Here is a 6,910-nt window from a genome sequence, read left to right as displayed (position 1 = left end):
ATACTATTTAGTATTCCACTAATTTGGAAAATTTGCATCCTTGCCATGTGGTAGAAAAGAAAAACTCATTTTCTGGGGAGAAACTTAAGCCAGCTGCAGGACTAAAGAGAAGCCAAATGTTAATAGCCAAGACAATGTGGAAAATGCCTCAAAGGCATTTGAGAGAATTTTGTGGCAGGCCCTCCCATCATAGGACCAAAGGCCTAGGAGGGAAGGATGGATTCATGGGCCAGGCTCAGGGCCCTGCTATCCTGTGCAACATTAGGACACTTCTTCCTGTGTCTCTGCCACTCCAGCTCCAGCTGTGGCTAAAAGGGTCCAAGATATATCTCAGGCTGCTGCTCCAGAGGGTGCCACCCATAAACTTTGGCAGCTTCTATGTGACGTTAAGCCTGCTGGTGTGCAGAGGGCAAGAGTTGAAACTTGGGAGCCTCCACCTAGATTTCAGATGATGTACAGAAATGCATGGATGTTTAGGCAGAAGTTTGCGACAGGGGTGGAGCCCTCATGATGTGCCTCTACTAGGGCAGAGTGGAGGGAAAATGTGAATTGAAGTACCCACACAGTGTCCCCACTGGGGCACTGCCTAGTGGAGCTGTGAGAAGAGGGCCACTGTCCTCCAGACAACAGAATGGTAGATCCACCAACAGCTTGCACTGTGTGCCTGGAAATGCTGCATGCACTGAATGCCAGCCCTTGAGAGCAGTTATGCGTGCTGAGCCCTGCAGAGTCACAGGAGTGGAACTGCCCAAGGCTTTAGGAGCCTACCTCTTACACCAGTGTGGCATGGTTGTGAGACATGGAGTCAAAGGAGATTATTTTGGAGATTTATGATGTAATAACTGTCCTGATGGGTTTCAGACTTGCATGGGACCTGTAGCCCCTTTGTTTCGGCTAATTTCTTCCTTTTGGAATAAGTGTATTTACCCAATTCCTGTACCCCATTGTATCCTGGAAGTAATTAAGTTGTTTTTTTTATTTTACAGGCTCATAGGCAGAAGGAACCTGCCTTGTATCAGATGACACTTTGGGCTGTGGACTTTTGAGTTAATGCTGAAATTAGTTAAAGCTTGTGAGACTGTTGAGAAGAAATAATTGCATTTTGCAATGTGTGAAGGACATGAAATTTGGGAGGGACCAGGGGAAGAATAATATGGCTTTGATTTGTGTCCCTGCCCAAATATGATGTCAAATTGTAATCTCCAATGTTGGAGGAGGGGCCTGGTGGAAGGTATTTAGATCATGGAGGTAAACTTCTCCCTTGCTATTCTCATAATACTGAGTTCTCATGAGATCTGGTTGTTTAAAAGTGTGTAACACGTCTCCTTCCTCTCTTTTTCTCCTGCTCCAGTTAGGTAAAATGTGCCTCCTTCCTCTTTGCCTTCTGCCATGATTGTAAGTTTCCTGAGGCCTCCCTAGCAATGCTTCCTGTACAGCCTGTGAAACCATGAGTCAATTAAGCCTCTCTTCTATTGTAATGGAATTGTACTCTTGATTTCTTTTTCAGGTTGTTTGTTATTGGCGTATAAAAACGGTAGAAATTTTTGAATATTGATTTTTTATCCTTCAACTTTGCTGAATTCATTTATCTATTCTAAGCATTTTTTTCTGATGAGAGCTTTAGGCTTTTTTTATGTATGAGATCATGTCATCCTCAAAGAGAGACAATTTGACTTCCTTTTTTTGCGATTTAGATGTTATTTATTTTCTTTTCTTTTGTCTTGTTGAACTGGCCAGACCTTTCAGTACTATGTTGAATAATATTAGTGAAAGTGGGCATCCTTGTCTTTTTCCCATTCCAGTTCCATTCAGTATGATGTTAGCTTTGAATCTGTCATATATAAACTTTATTGTGTTGAGGTATGTTCCTTCTATAACTACTCTGTTGAGAATTTTTATTATGAAGGGATGTTGAATTTTATAAAATCATTTTTTTCTGCATCTATTGAGATGATCACATAGTTTTTGTTCTTCATTTTGTTGATGTGATAGATCACATTTATTGATTTGTATGTTAAGTCATCTTTGTATCCCTGGGGTAAATCCAGTTTGACCATGATGTATAATCTTTCTGTTGTGCTGCTAGAGTCAGTTTGCTAACATTTTTTTTGAGAATTTTCGAGTTTGTTTTCATTAGGACTATTGGTCTGCAATTTTCTTTTTTTGTGTGTTCTTGGCTGGTTTTGGTATTAGGATAATGCTGGCCTCACAGAATGAGTTAGAAAGAGTTCCCTCTTCAACTTTTTGTAATAGTTTGAGAGGAATTTGTTTTAGTTCTTTCAAAGTTTGGTAGAATCAGTAGTAAATGTATTTGGTTCTGGGATTTTTTGAAAATTGGGAGACTTTTTATCACTAATTTAATCTTGTTATTCACTATAAGTAAACTCAGATTTTCTATATCTTACTGGTTCAACCTTTGTAGGTTATATATGTCCAGAAATTTATCTATTTTCTCTATGTTTTTCAACTTGTTGACAGTTTTTTCATAAACATCTCTAACTATCCTTCATATTTCTGTGGTATGAGTTGTTCCTTCCTCTTCTTTTTAATTTTTGATTTTATCTATTTGGGTCCTCTTTCTTATTTTCTTAGTTGTTGTAGCTAATTATTTGTCAATTTTGTTATCTTTACAAAAAACAATTTTTTAGTTGATGCTTTGTATTTTTTAGTTTCAATTGAAAATTCTGCTCTAATTTTTATGATTTATTTTCTTCTACTAATTTTGGATTTGGTTTGTCCTTGCTTTTCTGGTTCCCTGAGCTACATGATTATGTTATTTTTTGAAATCTGTGTACTCCTTTAATGTAGATGTTTATTGCTATACAATTCCCTCTTGGAACTTCTTTTGTTGTATCTCATAGGTTTTGGCATGTTGAGTTTTAATTTTCTTTTGTTTCAAGAAATTCTTAAATTTCCTTCTTATTCTTCAACTTAGTAGTCATTCAGGAGTCTGTTTTTAAATTTATGTGTATTAGTATTGTTTCCAAAGTTTCTCTTTTTATTAATTTCTAGATTTTTTCCATTTTGGTCTGAGAAAATACCTGCTGTGATTTTGATTAAAAATTTTTTTTGAGACTCGTTTTTTAGCTCTAATGTATGGCCTTTCCAATGTCGCATGTGCTGATTAGAAGAATGTGTATTCTGCAGCTGTTTGATGAAATGTTCTGTAAATGTGTATTAGGTCATATTGGAGTATAGTGCAGTTTAAGTTGATGTCTCTATGTTGAGTTTTTGTCTATATGACTTGTTCAATGCTAGGAGTAGGATGTTGAAGTTCCCAACTTTTATTGCATTAGGCCCTATCACTCTCTCTAGCTCTGATAATTTTTGCTTTGCATATCTGGCTGCTCTGGTGTTGGGTGCATATATCTTTATAATTATATCCTCTAGCTGAATTGATTTTTAAATCATTATATAATAATATTTTTACCACTTTTTGTGTTTTTTAAATTAAATCATTATATAATAATATTTTTTGCCACTTTTTGTCTTTTTTAAATTTATTTTTTAAAGTTTTGATTTTTATAAAAATAGAGAGGCGATCTCACTCTGTTGCCCAGGGTGGCCTTGAACTCCTGGGCTCAAGAGATCTCTCCACCTCAGCCTCTCAAAATGCTGGATTACAGGCATAAGTTACCACGCCCAGTCTATTTTTATGTTATTTGACGTAAGATATATTTTGTTTACGACGAGTAACACTACTTCTGCTAACTTTTGCTTTTCATTTACATGGAATATCTGTTTCTATTTTTTTACTTTCAATATCTGTGTCTTCACAGGTGAAGTGAGTTTCTTGTAGGCAGCATATAGTTGGGTCTTGTTTTTATTCATTCAGTCAGTCTATATCTTTTGATTGGGAAATTTAAGTCATTTACATTCAAGGTTATTATTGATAAGTAAGGACTTACTCCTGTAATTTTGTTGTTTTCTGGTTGTTTTGTGTATACTTTTTCCTTTATTCTTCTCTTATTGCTTATCTTTGAGGTTTGGTTGTTTTCTGTAGTGATAGTTTGATTCCTTTCCCTTTGTCATTTGTGCATTACACCTACCAGTGAGTTTTTAGTTTTGAGTGTTTCATGGTGATAGATATTGTCCCTTCATTTCCCAATGTTACTCTTTTAGCATTTCTCCTAGGGCTGGTCTAGTGGTGATGAATTTCCTTAGTATTTGCTTGTCTGGGAAGGACTTTATTTCTTCTTTATTTCTGAAGGATAACCATGGTGGATCTAGTATTCTTGCCTGATGGTTCTTTTTTTTTCTTTCAGCTGTTTTGAATATATGATTTCGTTCTCTACTGTCCTGTAAGATTTCTGCTAGTATAACTGCTATTAGTCTGACAGGATAATTTATGTATGACTTGACGCTTTTCTATTGCTGTTTTTAGAATTCTCTCTTTGCCTTTTGACAATTTGACTGTAATGTACAAGTTTTCTGGGATCTACTTGGGAGTCTTTGAGTTTCTTGTATCTGAATGTCTGTATCTCTCCAACCCTACTTGGGAATCTTTGTTTCTTGCATCTGGATGTCCATATTTCTCCCAAGATTTGGGAAGTTTTCAGCTATTGTTTTATTAAGCAGGTTTTGTTTTTTGCTTTTTAATAACCTTTCCTTTTGTAATTCTCATAATGTGAGTATTTGTTCACTTAATGGTATTCCATATATCCTGTAGGCTTTCTTTTCGTTCTCTTTTTTCTTTTGTCTGACTGGGTTATTTCAAAAGATCTGTTTTTATGTTCAGAAATTCTTTTTTTTTTTGCTTGATCTAGTTTATTGTTTAAGCTCTCAATTGTATTTTAAAATTTCATTAATTGAATTTTTCAGCTACATGCTTTCTGTTTGGTTCTTTTTTTAAAATGATATCTATGTATGCTGAATTTTTAGTTTGGGTTATGAATTGTTTTTCTGATTTTGTTGCATTGCCTGCATTCTGTTGTATCTTGCTGAGTTTCCTTAAGTTTATTATTTTGAATTCCTTTTCAGGCATTTCATAAATTTTCTTTTCTTTGGGGTCTGTTATTAGATAATTATGGTGTTACTTTAGAGATAATATGTTTTTTTGATTTTTAAATGTTTCTTGTGTCCTTTTGTTGTTATCTGTGTATTTGATTGAAACAATCTTCTACCGATTTTATGGAATAGCTTTCATAGGGAAATATTTTTTTCTTGCAGATGTTTCCTACAGTGTTATTAGAGTAGAGTGCTTTGATATTGGTTCTGGCTGGGCAGAATAGTGTATTCTCCATATTATTTCTTCAACTGTAATCAATGTCAACAGTGTCTGTGAGTTTCTCAGTGGCCTAGGCTGTGGTTGTTTGTAAAAGCTGTAGTGTAGCTTTAGTGGGGGTGAGGATACTGGGCAGGCAGGTCCTCAGAACCTATGGGGGAGTTTGCATGTTTATGGTGGCTTTGCTGCTGGAGGAGGTGGGGTTGCCAGTTTCAGTGTGTTCCAGGTATTCTTGTCCTCAGGCCCCTGGGAAATTGCTCATGGGCACACAGCTGTTCTGCTGCTGGATGGGGTGGGGATTCTGGTGGCAGCTGTTAACCCAGATCCTTGGGTTTTTAGGGGGGCTTTCACGGCATGTGGCTGCTTCCATTGCTGGAGAGGGCAGGGTCAGAGGCAGTAGTAGTGGGGCTCATGCAGATGGCTGTCAGGAGTTCACACATTAGCTTTCTCTGTATTGGGGACAGCCTTCCTGATGGGCTAGACCACCTGTTCCTTAGGGTGTGGGGAGATACATGGGTTCAACTGGTATGGTCATGGCTGTGTCACTGGGTTCAGCTGGTGAACCTGCTGAACCTTGCAAACCTGCAGCCATCTGGGTGGATATTGATGGATATCAGTGGAGTTCCAGGGACATGGAGATGCAGGGGCTATTGGTCCCCAGAGCAGGATGCACTCTGGTCCTGCTTTCAAAATTGTCCTGTGTTACAGCACTCTGAATCCCTGGGAATAGGGAATTTTCAGAGAGAATTCTTCTGTAGAATAATGTAGTATTATGGACTCCAGGTAGTTCTTTATACTCAGTTCAGTGCTTGTGAGGACTATGGGGCTCTCCTGTAGCCTGGATGGCAGGCATCGGTGATGAAAATGTGGACTTTTAGACTTATCTTTTTCTTGAAATGGGGAGTCCCCATTGGCTTTGAGTTGATATCATCTGGGTGCTTTGCTTACATCCTTATAATGCCTTTCTGAGTTTCTATACCTCGGAGGGCCTTTATCACTTATTTGCTGAATTCCAGTGTTGTTCCTTAGGAGAACATTTATTCAATATGTGGCTATTTATTGGTTCTTTGGGCCCTTCTTTGTGGAGGGGGTGACTGCTGAGTGCCTATGGTCAGCCATTTTGATCTTATGTCAAATTAATTTGTAGCCCAGCAAGAAACCTAAGAGAGTTAAGGGAAGATATTTTCCCCACTTACACACTTAAAAAAAAAGTGACCTTTTTATCCTCAAAAATTCATTGGTTGCCTTTAGTACTGGTTCAGTTAATTAATAATTATCATATTACTTCACTATGAAATTTGTGCTTGAAAGAGTTCTAAAAAATGTGGACTCTGTCAACCTACATGTTTTGAAATAGTTTTATTAGCTTGAATGGTAGTAACGGTTAAGATAATAAAATGCTAAAAAGGAATTAGAAGTTTTAATTAACTAAACAATACCATTTACAATATCATCAAAATATGAAATACTTAGGGATAAAGTTGACAAAAGTTGGCTAAGATCTATACATTAAATAGTACAAAGCATTTCTGAGATAATTTCAAGACAAATAAATAGAAGGATATACCAGGCTTATAGACTGGAATAGTGATTATTGTTAAAATGTTATTGATCTACGTTAAATCAACTCCAATAGAAATTCCTGCAGAATTTTTTAGTAGAAATTGATAAACTAATTCTAAAATT

Source organism: Papio anubis, chromosome 2 (assembly GCF_008728515.1).
Source record: "Papio anubis isolate 15944 chromosome 2, Panubis1.0, whole genome shotgun sequence".
Lineage (NCBI taxonomy): Eukaryota > Metazoa > Chordata > Mammalia > Primates > Cercopithecidae > Papio > Papio anubis.
The sequence above is the reverse complement of the archived record's forward strand: the minus strand, read 5'-3'. Positions refer to the sequence as shown.